This window comes from Poecilia formosa, unplaced genomic scaffold (genome assembly GCF_000485575.1).
Source record: "Poecilia formosa unplaced genomic scaffold, Poecilia_formosa-5.1.2 Scaffold11, whole genome shotgun sequence".
In the NCBI taxonomy this organism is placed as follows: Eukaryota; Metazoa; Chordata; class Actinopteri; order Cyprinodontiformes; family Poeciliidae; genus Poecilia; species Poecilia formosa.
Genome location: NW_006799950.1, coordinates 4,124,307 through 4,151,942, shown reverse-complemented (window position 1 = coordinate 4,151,942; position 27,636 = coordinate 4,124,307). Strand labels below are relative to the sequence as shown.

At 40.4% G+C, this 27,636-nt stretch overlaps 1 protein-coding gene across 4 annotated transcripts in view; it reads right to left on the bottom strand.

The window, feature by feature from the left end:
- The window catches only part of LOC103132988 (axin-2-like), a 96,310-nt gene that overhangs the window by 47,110 nt on the left and 21,564 nt on the right, over positions 1 to 27,636 (bottom strand). For all 4 annotated transcript variants that reach the window (XM_016667193.1, XM_016667205.1, XM_016667187.1 and 1 more), the window contains exons 3-5: positions 16,483 to 16,660; positions 16,205 to 16,251; positions 11,708 to 11,831 (exon numbers count right to left, since the gene is read on the bottom strand). The gene's annotated coding sequence lies outside the window, so the exon portion shown is untranslated. The remainder of the gene's footprint in view (positions 1 to 11,707; positions 11,832 to 16,204; positions 16,252 to 16,482; positions 16,661 to 27,636) is intronic.

Genomic DNA, 27,636 nt, shown 5'->3' with positions numbered 1-27,636 from the left:
ACAAAGTTTGCTGCGCTGCACAAGAGCCTAAATCACATGTGGTATATGCTACAAAAGGCTCGACTTGAAAAGGATTGTATTTGATATAAAGGAAAAGAAATTGGGGCAATTCTCCATATGGTGTGGAAGCACGATAGGTTCTTTTTTATTCTTTTTTTTGACAAGGAGGGAGCAAGATTTGTGTGTGTGTGTGACACCTACAGTGAATTCCTCAGAAAAGTCTCAGTCTGGGTCTGTCTGAGCCTTTGCAATCCTTCAAAGGAAGCAGGCCACAGAATGTTGAATTTACATGACAGAAGACACCCAACTGTCTCAGCCGATTAAGGTGAAACATACGATCAAACAAACATGTTGGATCAAACATATCAAACACTAATGTTAATTAAACTAGAGTGGAGGGGACCGAACACAAAATGTTCTGTTAGGTCTTAAAAACCAGGTGAAATTGTTGTTTTGCCACATCTTTAATACAGTGCCTCGCAAAGGTAGCCTCATCCTTTGAATATTTTCATAACTTCTCACATTACAAGCACAAATTCAGATGCATTTTATTTGGAATTCACATGATAGGCCAGCACAAAGATGTGGACGAAGTCACAAGGAAACCTGGTTTTCACAAATGGAAGCCCAGAAATATGGCATTCTGCAAATGTTTCAACAATTACGTGGAGAGCATTAGAGAACAAACAGCATCACTAAGGCCAATAAACAAAGCAATTATTCCAAGGAGAATATCAGCAGGAGAGTTAGCAGAGTTAAGACAACAGTCTGAGCTTTGGACATCTCACAGAACCCCGAACAATTCATCATCTGAGAACATAATGAGTATTACAAAGCTGTAATATCTACTGTGGACTTCCACTCAAACTGACTCCCCCAGTCAAGACAGGCGTGGTTTGATAGAGGCATTGTCCACAACGAAATGTAGCCACTACTCTGAAGGAAATACTGCATTTTGCAAATGTACACAAGGACAAATATCTTCATTCATGTGCTGTCATCAGAGGAATCTAAAGTGGAACAGTTTGGCCATAATGACCTTCATTTATAGAGGGGGGGACTTTTGTAAGCCTGGGAACCCCACCAGAAACTGATGCACCTCATAAAACAGATGGTGTCATGAGAAAAGAACATCATGTAGAAATTACTGACACAGCATCTAAAGCTTGGGGGCAAATGGACATCGAGCCGAAGCATTCAGCCAAAGGTGATCAAAGACAATAAAGTCAATGTTTTGCAGTGGCCAGTCACAAAGCTATGATCTTAATCCAATAAAGAATTTGTGAGTAGACCTGAAAAGGCATGCAACCCTAACCCAGGCATTTTACAAACCTGACACAGTTTCACCAGTTCTGTCCGCCTTTGGTTTGGTCCGATTTAACTTTGGTCGGCGAGAGAAAAATGTTGCATGCATCGTTTCCTTCGGCGTATGTAAACTTCTCGTTTCAGCTGTAACTCTGGAGGAGATGCAAAGATCCACAAGCTCAGGTTGGAGAATCAAACAACAGAACAACTGTCCCCCCCACCAAACCTGGCTTCTACGGCTTAGTGACAAAAAAATAGCTATTAGTAAAAGAAAACCATTTAAAAGCTGTTTGCTATGGTGCACAGGCGAGATGAGAGCAAAATGTAACTTTTTGGGTCATATGCAAAACCCAATATGTGGCAGGAAGCCAACAATGCACATGACCCAAACCAAATGGATCCTCATAGTAGAGGCAGCATCATGCTGTGACCAAGTTTTTCTCTCTTCTACTGGAACACCAAACCCAGAGCGAAGGAGGAAAGCTTCGGATCAAATTACATTAGCCACTTATGTTTATGTCCAGACTGAAATGCAACAGAGTTGAAAATTGGTGTTCACAGATTCTGTCCATCCAAAATGCATGAGCTTGAGCAACGCCGAGAAAAGAATGTGCGAAGGTCGTAAAGAGCAGCTCCAAAAGACTTCCAGATGCATTGAGGTGATTTAAGGTTCCACCAAGCATTCATTTTGGGCTGAGGATCCTTCGGATTTTTATTTGTTCATTTGAAAAACTGCATACTTCCACTTTATAACTATGCGCTACTTAGTGTTGGTCTGCCACATAAAATCCCCCTAAGACACATTGAAGTTTGTGTTGGTAACGTGACACAAAGTGGAAAGGTCAGAGCGCTCTGAACACTGATGCGGGGCCCTGTAGCTCACTTTTAAGATGCTGTGTAGGTTATCCTTATGAGGAGAGTTTGTGTACAACCACATCAACACGGCTGATGTTGTTCATTTGAGCTTTCACTTCCCCCTCCTGACTTTTTTTTTTTTTTTTTAATCCAGTAAAAAGAATTTGCTCCAGATGTGAATCCCTGTAAATTTCCAAGAAATGCACACAGATCTGTTTGTGTACTTACAGAATATGTGCCTCATGCGTGAAAAAAACACAAGGTCACCATGACATGGGCTGTAAAATGTCAGGAGAACGCTGCTGACGATGCGTCACCCTTGCTTTTGAACGTTTTAATGTGGCCTGATCAACAGTATTTCTGGGAAATATGCCACATAGATGGTATTGCATGTGATTGAATCATGTGCTCCCTATGTTTGCCCAAATAGATGCTCATGATGTCAAAAAGATTTCAAGCCAGTGGTAGAGATTAAGGAGCCACGCTGGTCTTTATTGTTCAGCCCGAGGGTCACAAACGCTCTTCGAAATGCAACAATAAATCCTTACATTTTAATAATTAGGTCACAGTCATAAAGACAAAATAAATGTGCTGGTACACACTCCTACATTCGCACAAAGACTATAAAACGATTATCATAAGGGTATTTATTCAAATCAGGACATCAAACACATTCTTTTTTCTTTTTTTTTTTTTTTATCTGGCAGATCACAGAAGTTACTGTCGGGGGAGAAAGGCGCCTTCCGATCAGCTCGGCGTCCAGCGCGCCCGACGAACAAGGCCTGCGCTTTCAGCCCGACTCTCCCACCCTCTTTCATCATTTACAGAGGAAGCGTGCCGCGCCAGCGTCTGTCCTCCGCGAGAACAAGGACGCTCACAGTTGGCCTGACAATGGACAGTGGGGCTCGAGGTGGCAGTGGACACTTTGCGATGAGCGATGTTGCTGACATCAGGGGCTTGGCGCTGCCAGGCACGGAGTGCAGGGTCAAAGGGTCAAGATTGGAGGGCAGGCGGGGAGTCGAGAGTTCGGGCAACTTGGATATAAAAGACACGGAGGCTTGTTAGCAACAGAATGTACATTCATGCACATAAAAAAAAAAAAAGGACAAAAGCAGGAGCTTTGAACTGCTGCGATGCATCCGATAAAAACAGTCACAGGACTTGTAAGCGCTGCATAATCCAGAATATTTTCTGAACCCACAACCCTGATTACAGATGAATAATGTGTCACGCTACTCAACTCCCCCTGCACAGAGCAAGTATTCCCCCACACTGCATTATTTACTTTGTAGCCTACAGTTCTCCACACATTCACAAGTTTTATCACTTTTACTTCCACGTATTCTGACAGATTTAGAGGTGCACTAAGCCTACATTCACATATTACAACCTGCTGTATATTAGGACAATAGGGCTTTCAAACCTTTGTCAATTTCATAATTGTGATTGACAAAAATTATTATTTTTGTTAGTAAAACACTACAGCTTTTCAGGATTATACCAAACACAGGCAATAACCTAATGCAACATCAGACATATTCATATTAGCACCTGTGTAAACTCAGTCCCCCTAGTGGCTTATCAGATGTAATTGTACCACTTTAAAAGGATTTCAGTCAGGATGTAGCTACTGTTTTGCAAAAATGGCGAAAAGCGCATGCAAATATAACGCACCTTTTATCAGAGGTTTGGTTTGGATTTTTAAAAGACACACAATTTGGCAATGGGGGCAAACTGTGTCATCCTTTCTTTGTGTTTTGTACCTTTAAAATGAATAAACAAAGCTGCTTCCCTCTTCTTTAAGAAGGTTTACGATAAGAGCAAGTTTAAACTAGCTGTACAAATATCTACGGAGCTGAACAATCTGTTGCATTTGACAGCATCTTGAACAGTATTTCCTGCATCTGTAACTTTCTCTAAACATTGTTAAGTGTTATCCTCAGTCTGATGATATGAGATTAATGTTACTCACAGTTTACGCTTTGGCTTGATAATAATACATAATAATAATAAATAATAATAATAAAGCTTTTACTTCCTGGTTTAGATTTCTCTTCTTTTTTAATATTACCTGCCAATTCCATTTTTTATTGCATTAACCTAAAAAGAGAAAAACATGCTGCAGATTCTGAGACAGTGGAGCAAGGTTGAATCCAACAGAAAATGAAAAGATTAAAAGATTATCTGAATCCATGCAACAAAGCTTATGGTCCTAACATTTATCTGATTTTTGTTCAACTAAAAACAAACTACATCACAGTACATGCTGTTGGGTGATTCATTCATGAGCCGGAAACTGTGGGAGTTTTTAGATTTCGATGCATTTAATGAATAGGAAACAGATTTTCAGTACTTGACCAGCCAGAAAGCATGCCCCTCGAATACGACCATAAAAACAGCACCGGTTTTGGAAAACAAAGGAACGGATCTGTTTGTATTTGCATGTTATAAGATCAAAGTACATTCGAAATGAGTCGTCTCCCTCTCAATAGTCGTTGAAAATCGTTTTGGCATCACAGAAATCAAACCACCTGTCCAGGTGTTCACCGGCATTTTGCTAATTACCAGGTTTTTGAGATTGGAAGGCCTCATTTCCATCACCCTAATATTTAGGTCTGACTTGGCCGCTCCAAAAATATGAGCATGACTTCCAATAAGACAAAATTGTTTGTAAAACGAATCAGTCAATTTAAGACAAAATCTTCCGGAGATATGAATAATTTCAATTTTAACTTCGAAGCTACTGAAGTTTCAAGCTTAATATTTAGCTCCTTTTTACTGGGACAGTATGCAAATCAACTTACTTTTCCTATAAAGCGATGCATGTGAACCAATATAAGTCACATTTTTCTTAAATTACTGAGAGGATTACAGAGGCTGTTAGATCCTTGCGACCGAGGATTTGGAAGTGATAAATGCTGCATAGCTGCGATGTGAATCTTCAGGCCAATATTTCATTCGACACTCAAGCAATTTCCTCAAATGTACAGCGTCACTCAATGCTGAAAATAAACAAACTACTCGTGTCGTGTGTGTGTGTGTGTGTGTGTGTGTGTGTGTATGGAGAACATCAAAAACAGTTTTAATTGTGGATAATCCTGGACTAAGATTATTTCTAATGGAAAATCTTCAGTGGAGATGCTCAGACTCAGTTTTCATCCAGGATTACTCAATTCCTTCTTTCATCGGCTTAAATCTCAGTGCAGATAATCATCCATGGTTTGGCTCACCGTAATAAAAAAACAAAAGAAAATATGATACATGCTTAATGTACATATATTTATATGAAGTAAACATATCCTGATGCGATTTCCCACCAACACACACACACATGCAGAGAGAGAGAGAAACGGGCTTGTTTATCTTCTGAAATGCTGTAACCTTGCTGGATGCAGCTGAGTGCGAATTTCAGATGTGTTCTCTCGCTTCTTCGGAGGAGAACGCGAGGCCGAGCACGCCCATGTAGGTCAAAAACAAATCCTGCGCCTCAAGCTGGGAAGCCAGAAACTTCTTTGAGCGTCTGAGAGGAAAAAAAGGGAGAAGGAGCACGGAGTTTCTTCCAGGTGCTGCTTTTCACAGTGGTAATCCTACCACGGCGTGACTGTGATTTCTACAGAAAATCTCTCCGAACAGGACCCAGATGGTGGGAGGTGGAAGCACACGCGTACAGAGAGGAACAGAGAGAGAGAGAGAGAGAATGGAGTCATTCACAGATGCACGTATGAAGTGAAAAGCCTGCACAACACTCACAACCAAAAGGTGGGAAGTGACTTGTCAGTCCTGGGTGGTCTCTGCGTGCAGATAAGACTTTGCATGAATACAGCCTGTTGAGTTCGGGACCGTTTCGTTTTGTTCCTCTTTTTGAACACTTGAGGAATGTCTGTGGCAAAGAGCTCACTCCTGTCTAAGTTTAGCATCCATTACAGAGAGCTGCCCTTAATGACAATGAGTCAGAGCTGCAGCTACACAAACCTCGCCGGCTCTATTTTCTGCCCCCATCAGCTGTGTTTGTGGAGGAGTCGTACGTGTTGTTGCGCAGGACGAGCCACGGCTGCTTTTGTTGTGGTGTTGGTTAGCCCCGCAGTGGACTTCGAAGGGAAGAGATAAAAGAGCTAACATCCTGTTTTTTAGCCGATTTCCTCCATAAGGTCTTTATTTAAATGCAAGACAGGCGAAAAAAAACCCAAAAAAACTTATTCTATCTCTCCAAGCCTTCCTCCATCTCTCTCCATTTCTGTTTCATGTGGTTACTGGAACAACAGTGTACTTTCTGAGTGTTGGGCCTTTGATGTTTTCACATTTACCAAGCTGTCTTAAACCAGAGGAGAAAAGAGAAGGGCGAGAAAAGACACAGGAGAGATCCTGTGGTGTGCTTTTTCCATCTCTCTCCCTCACTCACTGGCAAGGCATCTGACATCTTGCGGCAAAAGACAAATTCGGTTTCGCCTGTTAAGTCGTCAGTCAAAGCTTCACAAGACTTTTTTTCCCCTGTTCTCTCTCTCATTCTTTATTTGCCCGTTTCTCTTCCCTTTTAGCTCCGTCTTTGCTTTTTTTTTTTTTCCATGGATGCGGCATTGTGAGGGCTGTTTGCACAATTTTCAAACAATAACAGTTCAACCCACCAGCACCACAGGTTCCCCCTTTATCCAGAGCCCTCCAGATGCCAGCCTAGCCTTCAGAGAGCCTTGAACCAACAACAAACGCTAAGCCCTTTTTACGGCCGAGAGAAAACAGAGGCACTTGTGCAAGCTGATGTGCAATTAAGCTAAATCTATTAGTGCTGTATGTTTCTCTTAGGCGGGAGAGCTGTGGGATTTTCTCACAGCGATGAACATCTTGGACCAGGTGAACGCAGACATTTCATGAAGGAAAATAACTCCAAGTAAACTGAATTCACACCCTAGTTCTAACAAATTAGCACTAACCCTACATTTTGTTCATTCCCTCTAAAACTGAGAGATTTATTTTGTTATTCCAAGTTCTTAAGCTCTGAAAATCTTCTTTGAATGCACTACGTGTCCCAGGAAAGATGTGTGTACAGGAAATACACCTATATCTTAGTTTTCTTTTTAGTCTAAGTAACTAATTTGCTGATCTGCAGTCAGTTGTGTGTGTGTGTGTGTGTGTGTGTGTGTGNGTGTGTGTGTGTGTGTGTGTGTGTGTGTGTGTCTGTTATGTGATGGACCAACACAAAGTAGTGCCCAACTTTGAAATGGAGGAAATAATACTTACTTTCAAAGTGTTTTAAAAATAAAATCTGAAAAGTGTGATGTACATTTGCATTCAGCTGCTCTGATAGTTTAAAAAAAATACTCCAGAGCAACCAGAAGTCACCAGTTAGTAAATAACTGTAATTTAATCTCGGCATACACATACAGCTGAGTTTACAGAGGATCAAGGAACACAGCGCCCAAGTATAAAGTTTTGGAAAGTTTTAGAGAATATTAGACAACAATACTACGCTAACATCTCACAGAGTACCGTCACCTTACAGAGCGTATGAAAACCTATTAGGACATGACTGTCTGACAAGGGAAAACGCCCAGAGGTCCATTGTAACTCTGGAGGAGCTGCAGAGATCCACAGCTCAGGTGGCAAGTAGATTTTTCTTCAGGAATTTGCCAAAAGCCATGTAAAGAATACTGCAGACATGTTGCAGGAAGAAAGTGCTAAAAGCTAAAATGAAATGTTTGACCTACATGCAAAACTCTACGTCTGGTGGACCTCTCACACACAGAGTTTATTAGTGTTAGGTTACAATGTCACGGTGGTGGTAGCGTCATCCTTTGGGAATGTCGTTCATGATCAGAGATGTAAATATTGGTCAGAGTGCGTAGGAAGAAAGAGGGAGCTAAATACAAGGTAATCCTGGGAGGAAAACTTGTTAGAAGCTGTGAAATGCTTGAGACTCTGGTCGAAGTTTACATTCCAGCCTGAGAACATCCCTAAACACTCAGCCAGATCTGGAAATACAGCGCAAGAGCTTCGATCAAAGCATTATTTACGTTTCATCATTGCTTCGACCTAAATCTAATTGAGGTTTTTGTTTTCAGTGAGACTTAAACATTAACGTGCGGCGATGCTCTGCAGACAGTGCGACTCAGCCGTCTCTTCATGTTTAAAGCTTGTAGAGACATCCCAAATAAACTCACAACTGTAACAGCAAACTGCTGCAAGTGTATATAATTGAGTCACGAGTGCTGAATACAAAATCCACATGCGTAAAATTTATAATCCCCAGATTACTTCTTTGGTTGCAAAGTGACGAAATGTGCAAAAAGACTATTATTTGAACAATTATTTTGAACATCCTAACTGCATGTCATTCTATCTACAATCATTAAAAAATGTACAGCCGTAACTTTCTTATGCAGCATTTCTTTGCGGGCAAACCACTTCCTTCAGATTATTGTCCGTGATGCAGCCTGCTGCGAGAGCCTGCAGCGTTTTAAAACCAACATCCCTTTAGTCCTCTATCCATCAGCTTGACAGAGAAGCATCAAATCCCGGTTTCTGTAAACCTCTGTAGTCATCTCGCCATCGCTTCACCTCCTCCTCACCCGTGCTGCTTACACCGAGAGTGAAGGCAGAACATGAAAGAGAGAATCAAACATGAGGCATCAGAGCCTTCACTGGCGCCTGCAGAATGCAAAGTGTTATCAGCTGAACCTGATCCTCTGGTTCTCCGTCCTTCCCACGGGCAAAGTTATCGTTTCAACTCGTGCAGCTGCTTCTCGGCAACCACACGAGCAACAACAATAATGCTGCCTTCACCAACTTCGTGGACGGTGTCAGAATGCCGCTTGCCAACCGTGGACACAGTCACAAATCGCTGCAACAGAAACAGGGGTTCATTTAGCCGAACGCGTCTCAGGACATCACTCACTGCTTGTTTCATTTTAAACAACGACCCTCGTCGCAACAGCCCGTCTGAGAGGCAACTAGTTGGTAGTTATGCACGGAGAAAGAGGCTTGTGGCAGTTTTGAGACACTAAACACAGTGGCGCTATTGTCACAATAAAGGCGAGGCGTGAGGATGTGGAGAAAGAATACCCAGAAGCCTTGAATACCCCGCTGTCAGTGAAGATGAAAGGACCCCACCAAGCCAAATCACTTTATCAGCCCAAACAGCCTCTCCTATTGTAGGACGCCTCTCAGACGTTGGGTGCTGGGATGTCACACCGCTAATTGAGAGCCACAATAAAGAGCTTGTTTGGACTGCTCCATCGATTGTGCACGGCTACTGTAATCGCCGCAATAATTTGGCTCCTTCAAACATCAAATGGCGTCGTGGAAGCTGCAGGAATTTGCATTGCACCCTTTGATCTGGGGAAATTTAAACAAAGCGGCTCTTGCTCTGCAAGCGGCAAGAAGGTTTGCGACGCTGTGCCCTGGGCCGCCTGCTTTGCCGCATGTCTCAAAAGCCTCTATTGTCGCTGTTATTTTGGCTACAAAAGCAACGGAGCGATACAATTCGCACAATGCAGACAAACTTAACCCAGAGGTGGCCTGAGTGCTTGTTTGTACTTTACACAAGTAAGACGGAGACAGAAATTGTTTTGGTGACCTATCAGCAAACTTCCTTGTTGATGGTGGCGAGCATCTGAAAGGAGAGGAAGTGTTTAGCTCGGCATTTCGGTTTCTTTAGATCCGTATCTTGTCTTTTGGAGCAGCTGAAGTCAGACTTTCCAACTGTCGTTAACAGTAATGTATTTGCCTCTCCAGAGACTTTGTGATAAAAAAGAAAATATATTTCTGACTGGGTGCATCAGAGCTAAATATACTCCACCTATTTCTCAATCAAGATTTCCGTGAGCAATGAAATGAAAAATACATTTCCCTTTATTTTATTTACTCTATTTTTGCTGTTTGGTCACACTAACATGCTTTATATGATCAGATCAATTTCATTATAAAACGAAGATAGCATGAGTAAATATAAAAAAAAAGTTTTCAAATGATTCCATTTATAATAATAAAAAAAAAGCTATCTGAATGAGCCTGATTACTGCACACCTAATCAAGAAAACACATAAATACAGCCATGTCTGACAACATTTAGAAAGATCTAGACCCCATGCCCTGACCTAAAGAACAGATAAGCAACAAAGTCTCTCAACTAGGCATAAAACAGTAGGAAACCTTCCCAGGAGACACAAGCTGACCAAAGTTACTTTTAAATGCTACTTTTAATGCAGAGTTACAAAAATATTCCACAGCTGGTGAAAAAGTGCACAGGAGTACGTCTTATGTCAAAAAAATAATTATGATGATGCCCAAAACTTTGGGGGGATTATTTTGTGGACTGATGAGAGCAAAGCAAATCTTTTTTGGAAACTGTGATCTGGTGTAAAACTAACACAGCATTTTAAAAAGTGAGTATTAAACCAATAAGCAAACGGGGTAGTGGTGGTTTATTTGACTGGGGGAAACTTACAGGCATAACGTTTTGGAGATCTTGCTGCAATTTTTGGTGTCTTCCAGAAAATCCTGAAGGCAAATATTCAGACAATTCAAATCACCAGCAATTCCTCCTCTGAGTGAATTTGGTGAAGTGGTCTAGTGAAAATCCAGAATTGAATGCAAATGAGACAGAATGACATAGCCTAGAACAGGCCTGCTCATGTTCAAGGTCCCTCCATTGTGAATTAAAGCAATTCTGCAGAGGAAAAAGGGACAAAAATCCTTCCTCGGTGGTCTAGCGGCAATTTAAGAGTTATGAGATAGATATTGGATAATGATGTAAGGCTGATTTTCTTTAGCAACACAAGGAAATAATAGTAGGTAGAATATTTTTGACTTAAGTCGTACGAAACTTGTAGAGGCGTGACCCTGGCAGCTTGCAAAGCTAGATGAAAGGCTCAAAAAGCTAAGAGAATGTTTTTCGAGTGGCCTAGTCAAAGCGCAGAATTAAATCTGTTTGAGATGCTGTGGCGTGACATTAAACAGGCCCCCTATGTCGACGTGTTTCTCTCCAACTACAAGCAGGGCATTTCTTTAAGCACCAAAAACAGCAACCACAAAGGTCTGCAGTGAAGAGACAAACACGTACACGCCGGCAGATAAACTCCACCGGTTTGGTGCCTCATCTACATTCCTCATCTGCTTCCCAACCAGCTGAACCCACCGAGGAGGACCACTTGACACTCATTTCACATCATTGTCTGCAAACGACCTCATCCTTTCCTCTCCGGGTCTCTGTGGCCCCCTCTAAGCGATCTGTGCGCCCGCTGAGCCTGGTGTGCTGACGTGTAATCAGCAGTAATTAACCCCGGCCCTTTTTTTTTTTTTTTTACACAGGCTGCGGAGCTGGGAGATAATGAAGACATCACATTGTTTTTTAATTATTTTTTTTTTTATTTGCTTTCTTTGCTCTCACCAAGCTTTTGTCATCTTGACTTTCCCCTAATGACTGCCTGACAATGGGATGTAATTGGCCTGCGCCGGTGTAGTGGACCCCTGGTACTGCAGTGCCAAATGGATGAGCCTGATAACGCTGTGACGAGGGAACCTTGGGGGGTTTCTTTTGAGTGGAACATGTGCATACCTTGCTTTGGATGCCTAAACTCCATTTTTCGCTCTTGGAAGCCGAGATACTGAAATATTCTGACAATCCTCCTTCGGATCCTTTTTGGTCCTGGTCCAACCTTGGAATCCAACTGTAGGCAGTCCTGGAAAACAAACAAAAACAAGATGCATCTTGACACTGTTCTTTTGTTTGAGACAAAGGTATTTGCATAACAGAGTGTTCAGGCAGCTCTCTGAAGCAGTTTTGGAAACTGCGGCATAATCTTGAGCAGAATGATTCAAGTGTCAGTCAATCTCCCCGGAGAAGAAGACGGCTGGAGCCGGTTGAAGCCTTGGATGCAAAAATAGCATGGGAGATGGAGGACACCTCTGCTCTACCCCCACATCTGCCCCTTGGCCCTTTGAAGAGAAATGTCTACATCAAGTGCTGAATTATCTATTCAAATGCCTGGAAACAATCTTTGGACAATGACACATCAATCAAACGATCCCTGAACCGGGGGTGGTTGTTTATATAAATGCCGTCCATCTGGGGGGGAGAGATCTCGGCAACGTTGCATCTCACTATCTTTGGGGAGATGGCAGGAGAAAAAAAAAAGAAAGAAGTTCATAGAAGAAAAAAAAACCTTAAAATTCTGCTTTTTTTTTTCTTTCCTCTTCTTAGTTTCTTTTTTTTTTCCCTTCCCTTTTTAAATCCCAGCGTGAATGTGTCGGCGAGCTCGTGGTATGCATCAAGATGAAAAGTGGAGGCCATCCCTTTGAAATCCTCCTCAAGTCAAAATTACCATTTCATTTCAACTCCAGCCAGGAAACGGGAGAGAGCGGGGCCACTGCTAACTGCTTTGGGCATAGCGTTATTTATTGTGTGTAAACTTTGGAGGAACACTGTTGCCTGGGAAAATGCGTTGTGTGGGCGGTGGAAGTGAACAGTTGGAGCAACCACAAAGGGAGAGATCAGGCCTATTTTCTCTGTAGGAGGAACACATAAAAGTGAAAATAATGCCCATTATTACAGGAAAAACAACACCAGTCTGCTTTCGCTCGTAATTTTTCTAACAGCAAAGATCTTACCTCAGAAGCTGAGCAACCCAATAGTTGACCCTATTTAGGTAACTTCATTAGCATTTTCTCTGCTTTTTTAATTAGGAAGCTTTCTGTGGTAAGCGAGCTATTATCTAAGTTGGAACTGCTTTTTCATGGTGGTTTAGTCCGTTTTGGGGGTTAATTTACTTGTTTTTATTAACCTCTTCGCTGCATGGGGTAACATTACCTAAACTGTACAGTGAATCTATATACTTTTAAAGGGATTTTTTTTTTGTACGTGGTGTCGTTTAAAGAGTTTATGAGTAGTTACTGTCTCACCCCCGGTAGACTGTTTAAATTTAATACACCCTTCGCTCAAAGCATAGGTGATATAAAATGTTAAACTGTGTCAGACAAATTTGACAGGAATGGTTGCTGTTTGGTCTCTCTCTTTTACCATTACACAGAGAGTGAATATGTTGCCAATGTATTTTTTGACCCTTTTTCATATTATGTCATGTTCCTACCATAGACTAGGATGTGTTTTACTGGGGTTTTAATGGACAGACCGTAGCAAACTCGAGCAGATTTAAAAACAGCCATTGTTGCGCTAATGGGCGTAGCAAAGACTGATCAGGAATTCATGAAAGTACAACGCATGATTATGAAGTGGCAGGGTAGGTAAAAGGAAAATGTTTTAAGATCTGAAAAGTCTTTACACATCACCAGATTAGTGGAGCAGGAACTACGCAGCAACTTAAATGTCTCAACCTCAGCATAAATGCAGAAAAATCACCAAAATTCCAGAGCGGGATCAAATGTAGTCCAATTCCACATAAAGCATGAGAAGCAGTTTCTGTATTTTTGACTGCAAGTAAGTGATGTCGATTTCTGACCTCTTCCTGAGTTAAAACAATTGTTGAATATGAATATGAAGCTGTTTTCTTTGCATTATTTGAGGTCTGAAAGCACCGCATCTTTTTTATTTTTATTTTTTGGCCATTTCTTTTTTTTTTTTTTCTGCAAGTAGATACAAAATTTTTGCTTGGAATTTTGGAGGCATGTTTTCAGTAGTTCATAGAATAAAGGAAAAATTTTCATTTTACTCAAACATGTACCTATAAAAAGTAATATTACTAGCACTAGTCATGTTCTTCTCAGAACCATTTGTTTAAATCCTAAAAAGGGAGACTCTGAATATTAAAAGATAATATAACTTCATGGCTCCACTAATCAAGGCAAAGGGCAAAAAATGGAAATTATAATATCTTACCAGATTGCACTTTAAACAAAGTTTGTAAATCTCCCAAAAATAGAGATTTACAGACTCTCTTTTTTGGGATAGCAAAAACCAATTTGGGATCCAGATTTGGTTTTTGTGAGCGTACAGGAACATATATGGATATTTTTAATGACAGGAATATTTGAGAAACAGTCAGTTTATTTTTTGCGATGTGTTTTGAAGGCAGAAACGACATTTGTGACGCATTAAAAGAAATTTAATGCAAAGTTACCTCATCCTGTTATTTTGATTCTTCTCAACCCATGAACGTAGTTGCATCATTCCTCACTAAAATGGATACAGTTCACACTGCAAATGTTTTGTTATCAGTCCCCAGTCAGCCCCAAAGGAGAGGGTGTGGATGGAGTTAATTAATTGTTAAACAGCAGGGAATCATGACTGTTTTTTATCTCGCTGAAGAGTACATCTAATCTTAAACATGTGGCTGAAAGCTGAAGATTTATGCACGACAACAGGCAGCGTAAGGAGAATGACTGCTGCCGCCTCTTTTTACTCAAAAAACAAAACTCGTGTTTGCTCTTTGACATCATGTTTCCATGGTTTTCTCTTCCAAAAGCTGAAAAATTATACTTTTCTCCATTTTCTCATTTTGCAAACTTCAATGTATTTTATTGAGATTTTTATAGGATAGACCAACAGAAAGTGGTGCAAAATTGTGAAGTTTTGTCAGTAAAATCTGAAAAGTGGGTCAAGCATTTGTATTTAGCTTCAATCGTAAGTCTTTTTAGGTTACGTCTTCACCAGCTAATCACTTCAACACACATTCTCAGTTACTTTTCTTCAAAAGAAATGATCCAAACTCAGACAGGCTGAATGGTCGAACATCGACTTTCAAATCTTGCAACACATATATTCTCATTTGTACAGAATCTGGACTTTGGGCCATCATTTCACTTTATAATGAATGGATCTAAACAACATTATTGTGACTACAGCTGTGTGCTCATGGTAAACGCTGGAAGATAAACTTCCTCATCATATTGTACAGCCTCTAAGAGGCTTTTTGTCAAAAACGCCCTGTATTTATCTTTGTCTATCTTTGACTAGCTTCCTTGTCCCACAGCATGATGCGACCACCATCTTGTTTCATGGTAATGTGCGTGGTGTTAGACCTGTATTTCATATTGGTCATAAATGTATTATAGTTACTTATTAGCAGAGCGGCATTTTTAACATTTGCTGTGTGCCGTGTGACTTGTGGAAGCATTTTTATGGTTTTCTCTCAAAAGTGGGTTTTTACATAAATGCATGACTGATGTAGTTGACAACCAACTTTTGACAGCAACTTAAGTTGTGGATTTCTGTGGCTCCTCCAGAGTAACTAATAGTCTGTTGGTTGCATCTCAATCTAAAACCCTCTGCTGTATTCACTGGTTTTCATTATGGTGTTTGTGCAATTATGTTCTCCAACAAACTTTCTCTTTTGAAAATAACTTTAGTTCTCCATTAACTTTTCATTCTATTTCACTGTCATCTACTACTTGTCTTTAGCCGTATAAAGACAAGTAGTAGATGACTACTACTTGTCTTCTACTACAAGTAGTAATAGAAACACAAACACTAACAACACATTGTTAGTGTTTGTGGCGATACAACAAGCAGCATAATGAAAGGAACCGCACTTTTGCCACTGAAACAAGTGCCATACTTGCAAAAAGTAGATAGAGCTATAAAAGAAATGCCAAAAGGAACCACTTTGTAAGTAATACAAAACATGTCTAAATCAAAGGACAGGTGTATAAAAACATAGGTGTTGGTTCTAATTTTTACTTCAAAAATTGTAGTTGTTCCAAATTTCACACAAGGTAAAACAGCAAAGATGTGACTGGATGTTAAATGATCTAAAAGCTGCCCTGAAATCGAGAATCCAGATCGATTCAGTCACTCGGGTCTCTGCCTCTCTGTCAATGAAATTCTTCAAACGCATCAGATGAAGGAGCTGAAAACCAAGTCTGGAATTACATACATGTTTGGAGTTCAGCAACTTGTTCATTTGTTTTATCTAACCACCTTCTTGTGTCCTTTGCATCAATTTATTTGTATTGGCCCCAGCCACACTGGACTCGGCGACTCTGTTTATATATTTGAACAAGGACTGTTGAAGGCAGGGGGAAATGTTCGACTAAACTAGAGTCTGGTTCTCTCTAACATTTATACACACTGGTCTGTCTTTGAGGGGAAACTGTTTACCTCCGCTGGTTCTGTTCCACAAGCGGCCCAAGTCTCAGATCTGTGCTCTGGAAAAGCAAAAAAAATAAAAAATAAAAAATAAAAAAATAAAAATGTAGTAACGGAAGAAAAGCTTGCAAGATGTGTATGAAGAAACATTGCACCAGGAAGCAGACAGGCTAAGAGAAACAAAAGCACATGAAAAAAAACAACAAAAAACAGAAGGAAACAAATGGGAATCAGTTGCACAACAAGATCACCTTACAGGAAGCGCACGCTCTGATACTTTAGCTGCTGACCTCTGGTGTGCAGGCGTGGGGGTGGAGGGCGACAAGGCCTCTGCAGGGCCCATCTGCACTGCTTGTCCCCATGTGACCATGTGTAGCACCTGGCCCCGCGCCAGCGCCCAACGCCCCTTTGTGGTGGTCAGAATGGCCGGCTGGAGTCTGCCTTTGATCCTGGGCCAACTATTCATCTCTAAAGGAAGAGGAAGAGCAGAAAAAAAGAGAAAAAGATAAACAGAAAAAAGAAGGGGGGCAGAAGAGGGGGGGAGAGGTTGGTGAGAAAGAAAAAGTCAACCTCTGCTGCCAATTATTGGAAAAACATCAAGGTCTCATGTGTGAGCGTAAACAGAAAAAAGGGAGGGGTGGGGGGGACATAAGAAGCTGTTTGATGGCTTGGTTTGGTGTTAGTAAGGGGATTGCAGCGAGGCAAGGCAGAGGCTGACCTGCAGGAGGCGATTACAGGTGGAGAGAGATATTTGTTTGTTGTTAAGGCTAACCTTTTTTCTAAGTGCTGTGTTTTCTTGGTCCTCCCGTACTTCTTCCACTATCTCTTTCAGACTCCCTCGTCTCCCCCTTGTTGTTGCCACCCTTATCTTTGCCTTTCTTTCCGTTGCCACTATGGGCTGTTAAACCAGTGTACAAGGAGAAATAAAGGTCAACTTTCTGTCGTTGTTGAGCCGTCTGTCTACAAGTTGTCCTTTAAGCCCTTGATACTAATAATACAAACACACGCGAACATGCTACAAAACTGAGAAAAACCCTGATTAAAATGAGTTAGGCTACCAAATATCGAGGAAACTGGTCTTGTGTAAACATGGAAATTGAGATTCAGCTGTTTGCATGTTTTCTTTCCTCATGTCACCAGGCCTGTGTCTGAGCAGAAAGTGTGAATAGTACTGTAAGCCATGCGTTTCATCAGGTATGTGGTAGAAGGTCTTTGAACAATGCTCATATGCATCACTTTGCCTCTTCCTTTCCGCCTTCGTCCTTGTGGACAAAGAAACAAGAACAGACAGCAGCGCCTGCATCGATCACCAAGGACGAGCTTCTACTGCCTTTGTCTCTCTCTTTCTGACGCCGTTATTTTCCCTTTCATGTCTGTTTTCTTGCCCGTCTCCCGGGACCTACTTGTGTGCCGAGAAACCAACAAAAATACCAAAAAACTGAACATGAAAATGCCCCGCAGTCCTTTAAACACTTGTCATTTGTCCTTTGTGCGAATTATGGCGAGAGTTGCTATAGAAACTGGACTTCTGAAAAATATTTTTTCATGTTTTCAACAGTTCTTTTTTTTTTTTCATTAAGTTTTCTGGTCAGGCGTAGAGAAACAAGCAGAAGAAAATGGACAGTGAGAAAGAAAACTGCTGTCAATTATGAGTGCGGGGGAATGATGAAAAAAAAACGAGCCGTTTAAAAATCCAATTTGCCATGGGGGGAGAGATGAGAGATGAGTGAAGGACAGTCAATGTACTGTGACTCTCTCTATGGACACACTGACTAATGTTATGCTTTTTTTCTCTGAAAGGAATCAGATGAAAGGGACCAGAGTTTGCTTGGATGTTTAGTCCGCAGTTTAATCACTGTGCATTTCGCTGGAATGAGGCTGCTGGTCTCATTGTGTTTTCAACATGTTTGAATCTGTCAAACCTGTGCCTTTTCTTTTTTCCTCCTATTGTTTGGGTTTATGCGCCGTGTATGACCGCCAGTGTGATTGTGCGTTCACTGGATTCTTGGTACCTGCACCCAGCCACGGGCGTTTAATTCGCCTAGCAGGCAGGAGCATTATCACACTCCCATCACTAATCCCCGTGGAATGAAACACCGACACTTTGATGTCTGCCAAAGAACGCTGCTGCGGTATTTGGAGGAAAGACCGTGCATCACGTACAAACCGTAATTAACAATCTATAGCTGGACCGTAGCCAGGTGGAGTGAAGGAGGAGAGGAGAGGGGAAAAATTTTGAGAAAGATACGAGTGGTGTAGAGCTCGAGGCAAACTGATAAAGCTTAGAGGATATAATATAAATCAGTGTGTGGCTGTGTGGATATGTACATGCTCGGGGTCGGAAGATGCTAGAAAACGTGTCACCGGTCCCTGTTCGCTTTTAAAGGCCTTTACGGTGATTAACGCTGAGCTCACACGATGCACAGCAACAACCTGAACAGATTTCATTAAAAAGAAAGACAATAAACCAATGCATTCTTTATGAAACAGACCAGGACTGAAAATGTATGCAGTGTCCTGGTCACTTTTCACTTTTTTACAACTATAAACGTCATTGGATTTTTTTTTGCTGAGAGATTATGAAACAAACAGACATAAAACGTGGAGGGTTTCCCAAGATATTTCAGTGAAAGAAAAATGTTAAGCTAAATGGTTTTCACATTCTTATTGCAAATCAGAGTTTGAGAAAATGTGGCTAGCATTTATTTTAAAATTCTATGGTTTTACAAACAGTAATTATCTCAACTTTTTAGGAAATTTTTGCCCCATTTTTTTAAGTGTACAAACATACAACTTTTAGTTAAATAATTCAAATGTATGTATTTTTTTTTCTAAGCTTCTAATACAAAGAATGTAAGTATGGAAATAGAGAGGAATAAACCCTACTCTTCCATGTCAAATCTTATCAAAGATTTGCATTAAGATGAAGACAAAAACACATGTATCAGATGAGTTTATGATAAAAAAAAAACAAAAAAAACTGTTCGACATCTTAGAGACACCCAGATTATTGTGATGGCTCTTATAAGATATTCATAACTTACATCAGGAATATTCAACACGTAGGATCATGTTGGCTGATTATCCCAGCGTGTTTGGTGTCAAACGAGCCTGAATACATGTACTGACAAACCAGCATGCAGCGTATTAAATGTGACGTGTAGCCAATCAGTCATTGCGATAACAGAAACACAGAACACAAAACAACTGCTCCGGTACACCAGAACGTCAGGTTAACATTAGAAACGTGCTTTGTATCGTTTGTTTGTTTTTCTGTTAAAATTGCCGGTCATGTTTGGTTTCTCTCAACTCAACAGGTTTTCTTAGATTTACCATCTGGGTGTACATAAGTGAAAAGTGTCTATGTGTGTTGTGTTGTCTTTGCCATGTAGCTGTACGCCACACTCTGTAGGACCAGCTTTCGAAAAAATGATGGCCAAATAGTTTTTCTTTTGACTTGGGCCATTATTTTTAAGAAGGTGTTGATATGTACAATATTTTGTGGCGTCTCTCGGGTTTTGATTAATCACCTGACAATTTTAAAATCTTCCCATGTGAAGTGGCCAAAACATGGAATGAGAGCCGATATGACAGTGTGACAGAATCCAATACTCTGTGACACAATATGAAATAAAACGACAATCCATAGTTAAAAAACACATAATGAATAAATTGATGCATGCGTTTTTTTGTCTTCATCTACTGTAAATCTTTGACAGAATCTGTCAAAGCGACAGTGAGTTCACATCAGGCAGCGGATCGGGCGACAGCTCTGATGAAAATAAAGCCCTCCTACAACTTGAGCTCAGGCACACAAAGCCCAACTTCCCATGCCACCTACGCACCTTCTGGTGAGGAAACGCAGATAGGTGAGTGCCAGGCCTCATAACAACGCATGTGAATGCGTGTGTGTGTGAGTCGAGCACAAACCGGAGCATGCAAGCTACACCTCATACATCTAATGTAAGAGGATAAATCCCCCCCCAAAAAACCAAAGGCTTTCATCAAAGCAAGTGAGAGAGGATGTCGTCTAAAGATGAAAGCAAGGGATATTCTCTCATTTCAGCTCGGCTCTCCCCAACTCATTCTTTTAAAATCCTTGAAGAATCATCCAGGAAAAGAGAGAGACAGAGAGAGAGAGAGAGAGAGAGAGGGAAGGGGCTAAAAGTTATTTACGTCCCACGCTGTGTTATGTGGCTTGTCACTTCTTATTTTCTCCCAGGGTTGTCCTACTGCTAGACGTCAGTCAACTCTCTCCAAGCCTGTATTTGCTGAGGTAATTACAAAGTGACAGCTTTAAATCCTCTGCCACGCAAACAACACCCCCTCCCCCCCCCACACACATACACACAAGCACTAATGAGCAAATGTAGTATTGTGGTTCTTCGAAATCATTGTTTATTTTAGTTTGGTACCATATGCAATGTCCATCTGAGCCACCACAACAGTTTTTCCTCACTTGTAATTCTAAAAAAAAAAGTAGAGGCCAACCTTTCTGAAGTATCTTTAAAACAGAGAAGACACCGATTGTCTCCTGTGTTCCCCATTTAAGATTCATAGGATACAAATTCACACAAACTCTTCAACCTCCCATATCCAGAGGTGATTGTAAGCACGTCTTTAATCCATTTTTTCCCCCTTTTCTTCTGTTAGGAGGTGCGTTGCCCATACACCTAACCCATGACAAATATAATGTGATTTGGTAGTATCTCTGAATGGCAGGAAAACCGACTGACAGAAATTAATAAGTTGCCACACCAGTACAGGAATCGGAAGAGGGAGGAAGCTGTGGGGGAGGTAGTGGGGCTTCCTGGCAGCAAAACACAGAGATCATCAAATTATCTTTAGAGGCATACCGTCATGGTAAAAGCCAAGCGCACACAGAGCACAACCTGCCCGCAATCTCCTGCTGCACACAATGCTGGTCTGTCATCTCCTGTTTGGATCACCACTGCAAGTAAAAGAAAAGCTGATGTCTCCACAGAACCTGTGGAGACCCTGCTGCCAAATTTCAGTCAGATCGTCCCAGATCTCCCAAAAAGGCGTCTTTCTTCGAGCTCAGAGCGCAGCACCATGGGTCCAGAATAGTAAACCGAAACGATTTGCTGGGTGTAATATCTTAGACTGGAACCAATTAGACCACTGGTCCTGTTAGGGGTGGGCATTTGTCTCATCTTTTATTATAAGTTTTTGTCATAAGTATTTTCATCTATTGTTGTCATGATAAATTTCCAGTTAAACTGTCCTAATATTTTTTTGTTTGTTTGTTTTTACTGTTTTTTTCCAGTTTTTTCAATGAGAGCGACTGCATTTAATTACATTTGAAAACATAATTAAATGCAGTTACTTAGTTTTTATGTGACTGGTGTCCTAAAGAAGCATTTCACAAAATGGATATGGTTTTCAAGAGCAGTATTTGTGATGGTGGAGCTATGATTACTGTGCCATGCAGTTACAGCCAAATAGTTACTTACAAAAAAGAAGTAATAAATGGTAATAAATAATTAAGTAATAAGTAATAAATAGTTCCTATCTATTATCACAATAACACCACAAAATGTTGCAATAAAATATCACCCACCCCAACGTCCATTTATCAGAAAAGTGAGAGGAGTGAAGCAAGTTTTTACAGTGATACTTAGTTTCTTATTTTCAGTAGATTCAGACAAAATATTCGAGTCTCTGGTAGAAATGTTTAAATATTGTCAAAACAAATGAATCTTTTGTTGCAAAAGCAAAATCTCACTTCGAAAAAGTTTGAAGAAAATCAAACCTTTAATTTGAATACAATTAAGTTGAGGTTTTGCTCAAACGTCCTTTTTTTTTAAAGTCAGTTCTATCACCAAGATGAATGATTTTATCTTTAAAAACTGCTGCTTCAGGCACACGACACTGACAGCAGTTCTCATTTTAAACAGTAGATGGAACTGCAGAAAAAAAAAATCTGCCTGTATTAAATAAAAAAAAGCAGAAGAACTGCATTTCACATACATTCCTTTTTCTAGAGTTCTCAATTGTTTCAGTGCAACCATTAGACGTTTTTCTTGTCTGTTGATGTAAAATTTGTAACCACACGCAGACTTATTACTCATGCAAATTTAGAAAAAAAAAACAAACAAAAAAAAACTGACCAAACATGTTTTGGGATTATGGGAAGAAGCAGGAGTACCTGGAGAGAATCGATGCAGGATTCCGACCTATTGCTGCAAGGCACCAGAGCTAACAACTGCAGCAACACGCAGCCAAGGCCAGAACTTGTAGGTTTGAATGAAATGTCTTCTCCAATGATGTTTTACAAGGTTGGTGCAAATAGAAAGAGGGATTTTTGACCAATACCTGTTGCATCAAGATAATCATCATCTAGCGTCTTCATAGACACACTCATACCTAAGCACAATTTAAGAGTAATCAATTAATAGGAATCAGAGTAATCAGTCATGTTTTTACCAGCATTTACTGTACTTTAAATTTGTATGACAATCGGCCTAGCTTAGTTAAAATGTTGTTCTTTTAAGTAACAACAACAGCGAGTATTGACACTTATTGTTAAGCAAGATCAACTGTATACAACTTTAATGTCTTCCCATAATTAATTGGAGTTGATTTGTTATATTACTAAAAGTCAACAGTGATGGATCTTCTACATAGATGAGCAGTGCCTTAACTATAAACCAGTGATGCAGAAGCAAACAATCCCAGAACAAAAATCCAGAACTAGATTAACTTGGCATAGAGTCAACAATAAACAGCAGCTTCAGATCAGCAGCTCACCCGCTGCAAATCATCAATCCCTTCTAGAATTTCAAAACATCATCTGGACACTGGATGGTTTTTTATTGGAATTACCACAAAACCATTAGTTCTGACACAGCACAAAAAAAAACAAGACATAAAACTTCAAGTCAACCTTATTCAGCTCCAGCTCATTTTTAAGCCGTCTTACTTTTCCATCGGAGTGGTACTGTGTCCATTTAAGGTTCCTCAATGAGCGGTTCAAATGAAGTGGAGCATATACTCCAACAAATGCTTTTAATGTTAAACGAACAGCAATGTAAATACATTTTAGTGTTGACTTGAACAGCAATGAGTTTCTGTGGTTGGAGTAGTTTTCAAGGCGGCAGCAGACATCGACTTTAAAATGTCTGTTCTCAACTCTCCAACAAGATTTTAACTCGGTTTCTACAAACTGATGTTCAAATCATTAATCTACCCACAGAAAGTCATTCCATGCTTAATGGGAACAACACAGGCCCCACACAGGGAAAGTCTAATTCTGTCTTGAAAAACAATGCAGTGTTATTGAAGCTTAAACTTAAGGATTGGGTCGAAACTTTAGTTGTTTTTTTTTTTTCATTTAAATTTTTCATTTTCATTTCACTTTTCTTATTTTATTTAAGTTGTATTTTCTTTTTCATTTCATTCTAATTCAATTAGTTTACATTCCCTTTGTTAATTTTGTTCAATTGTCAGACTTTACATCTGCTACATTCATGTACAGAAGTGTGTAATCTTTTCATTCAGCAAAAACTTTAAAAAATGCCAAAAAAATACTGAACATTAATAATTTGACTACATTTATTACTTCATAATTCATAATGTACTCTTTCTTTTTAACTAGAAAAGACTTACACAATAATATAAAAAGAAAAGAGGGAGGATAAACATAATTTGCTTTGGTAATCGACCCAGGTTAACCCATGAGACACCAGAATGACTGTCAAAGAGGAAATGAGCATTTTGTATGAGACAGTTTTGGGAAAATTAATGACAACACACGGTACATTGCTACACTCATCCTATGCATATAGCCTCGACTGCATTGGGACATGTAGATATTCACTCAATTTAATAAAATATCAACAAACCAAACATAAATTTATGACAGATAAACTGGAAAAAAGAAAACTAATTCTGATCTGGAAAAATGCCAAGACAAAACAGGAAGGTGTTCAAGGTCACTGTTGATCACGTCCAGTGAGGATCTCTGGGCCAGATGTGCCTTTATGAGCTGTGTGTGTGTGTGTGTGTGTGTGTGTGTGTGTGTGTTTGTGTGTTTACAAAAAAAAAGCCTGAAAAAGAAAGACAGACACATAAACAGACAGGCAGTGTGAGGAGTGAGGCATGTGTTGCTTGCCAAACCACTCAGCAAGACTGTGATTTATTTGGCATCTGCTAGATGGTGGTCCGGGTACAACAGGCCACCTACACCGAGGAATGACCTCTGACCTGCTTCACCTTCTGAAATTAACTCAGCTGTCCCCCGCTAAATCCACAGCCAGACAGGAGGGACGAGCTGTGGGCTCACAAACACACGGGCGTACAGACGCACGAAATACGTTTTAGAATTTAGCTTTCAGCAAAAGCCCATATAGCACCACTTGGGTCAGTCCAGATCTGACAACTTCAAACAGGAGCATGGTCCTGGTGCAAATACTGAATGTGCACTATTTGTAGTGACTTACATGCGTAGTCTGACAAGTAGAATAATAGTCAAAACATGATGCACTCAGTCAACACTGTAATGAATCGGTGGATGCAGCTGCCAATTACCCTAAAAAACACCAGTAAATGTGGAGATTTTTCTACCGTTTTTTTTTTTTTTTACTCAACTTGTCATCCTCCTCTTTTGTCAGGTACCTATGGCTCTAAGCTGTGTGACCTTGGACACACACTCCCCAACACAGACTCACTCACTCATCTGCTTGTACTTTTATCGGCTTCACTTTTGTTCCCTCGCTCTGAACTGTTCTTGTCTCTTCCTTCCTTTGTCGTCTCCATTGTTGTTTCCATTCCTTTGAAACTTAAAAATATCCCACCCTGACTGCGTTCTGTACATTTTGTTGCCATGGTGATTGCTATGTAGAACGAGCAAAATATCCTTGTGCATGTGTGTGTGTGTGTGTGTGTGTGTGTGTGTACTTTGGACACATGCGTGGTGTGTGTTCACATGCCAGTAACCCTGCTATCAGCCAAGCACAGAAACTAAAACAATTTTCCAAGGATGCAATAATAAAGAGAACATCAACTCTCACTAAGCTATTTGGTTTTCCTCTATCATTTCCCCACTATTCTCATTATTTTCATTCTCCATCTTAGATTTCCCTTTCGCTCGTTGTGTTTCTCTGCCGTCTTCCATCTTTAAGCCCACACCTCTCTCTACATCAGCCTTCAAAGACCCTTCTGAGCCTCATGGCAACAGCTGAGACAAGGAGTGAGGAGGAGGAGGAAGACAGCGACAGACTGACAGCTTACTTCTCTGAGCAGTTTGGGGGAGTTTACTCTGCATGTGACAGTAAGTGAATGGACCTCATCTGGCTCGTACATTGCAGCAGCATCCAGACATCAGGGTACAACGCCTGGCAAAAGTCATTTTTCCACTGGAACTTTGTTGCAGCCTGTTATGTTGCAGCTGTAAACTTCGATGCATTTCAGATTTTATGTGATATAGACCAACACATGGGAGCACATGGTTTTTACAATTTAAAATCTGAAAAGTTGGGATTTAATTCGCATTCGGCACTTTTGAGGAGACGTTTTATAAAACATTTACAGGCCATGTCTCTGTCAGCTTTGCTACATCAAGAAAATTAAGTTTTTCCCTCTTCTTTTGTGCAAAATAGCTCAAGTTCAGTATGACTGAATGCAAACCCCTTGGTTTTCCCACAAAGGGTTTCCATAAATGTCCAGTCTGTTTTATAAATTTGTCGGCAGCAGTGGTTCAGTTGTGTAAGCTTGCAGTTGTGTCGTACTTTTTCTATTTACAGGCGATTGAATGAACAGAGCTTTGTGAAATTTTTTAAATGAAAGATATTGTTTTTGGCCTAACCCTGGTTTCAACTTCACAGCTTTCTTCTTGTCCCTTGGTCATAGTGATGCTGATGCTCTTTGTTTTTTAAAACTATTTTTTTAGGCTCTGGTGCCCTTAATTACAGTAATCAGACAGGAAGGGAGCAGAAAGAGGAGGGTGGAAGGACATTCATCGTGAGGATGGGAGTCGAACTCGGGATGGCAGCATCAACGTTTGTAGCCTCTGTGTAGCAGGTGGCCACTGTAACCACGTTACATCACACACAGGTGGATTGCTTACCTATTGGGAGACTTTTGAAGATAATCACCAGGTACCAGATCAGAAAGGGCTGAGTGCATATGCAGAAATCTATTTTCAGACTTTTATTTGCTAAACGTTTGATCGACTTTGTGTTGCTCAATTAAGTTTGTGGTTATAAAGTGAAAACTCTGAAAAAGCTCATAGGGTATGAATACTTTTACATGTTGGCAGTTTGCACCCTGCACCCCTTGGGTCTAAGAAACTAAAACACACCCTCCAGAAATGCCTTTAAGGAGGCGCATCCTTGCATGATTGTTGCCTCTCTGACATCTCAACATTTGACTCTTTCTTTGCATACAGGAATCATGTGTTCACAAATTGGGTGGTGCATGGCCCCTTTCCATTTATATATTCTTTAGTGTCATCAAATTAGTTTCACATTATTCTGCCATATGATGTTCCATCTGCGTAATCACGTACAAATGTAGCTCTCTTTATGCGCCTGTGCATGATTAGAAACATGCTAGGATTCATCCCCACTAATCAGAGAAGCGATAGGCTCTTTCAATCTGGGGGTGGTCCCCATGTGGATCCACCACCCCGGGAGGAGCACACAGAAAAAAAAAAAAAAAGGCCTGGTGGCTCTGCTCAACTGACTGAGTCAGCTTGTAAAAAAAAAAAAAAAAGAAGGGATTCCAGCAAGCTATTACTCACAAGCAGGGATTACCAAGACAACAAAATGGTATTGATTGATAATTTTCTTCCTCGCTGCAGATTGTTAGGTGATCATATACACCCTGAGGGATATATTTGAGACGGATAACAAACTGCTGAAACACGGTAAATGAGAGGCATGATGCAAGAACGGATGTTTCTGCCCTACGGTGAAATGACAACATCTAATCCTGGCTTGTGTGTTAAAGGATATGTCTGATTCATCATAAATTACATTTTTGCTATGTTTTTTTTTTTATTTAAGGAGCTTCAGCTGTTACATTTACAAGTAATAAAATAATTCATTAAGCAACTAATGCAGCTGTTTACAGCGTAGAAAATAAGAGTCAGGAATCGGCTTGATTTTGACAGGTTTGTGCAGACGAGGTATTTGACTTTTGTTCTGCGTTCCTTTCAATGAAATCTATTAAATATTTATATAAACAGCGTTTTTACAAAAAAGAGAGGAGGAGGAAGTTGAATTAGTTTAAATATCTGTGTTATGAATCTGGGCACTCTAACAATTAAGTGTTCATCAAAAAGACAGTCTGGGGAAAGAAACTGTGTCTGTGTCGACATCTTTTTCTAATAGCGCTCTGGAGCGCCAAGTTAAAGGTAAACATCTGAACAGTTTGTGTCCACGATGTGTCAGGTCTGGAGAGATTATATATATATATATATA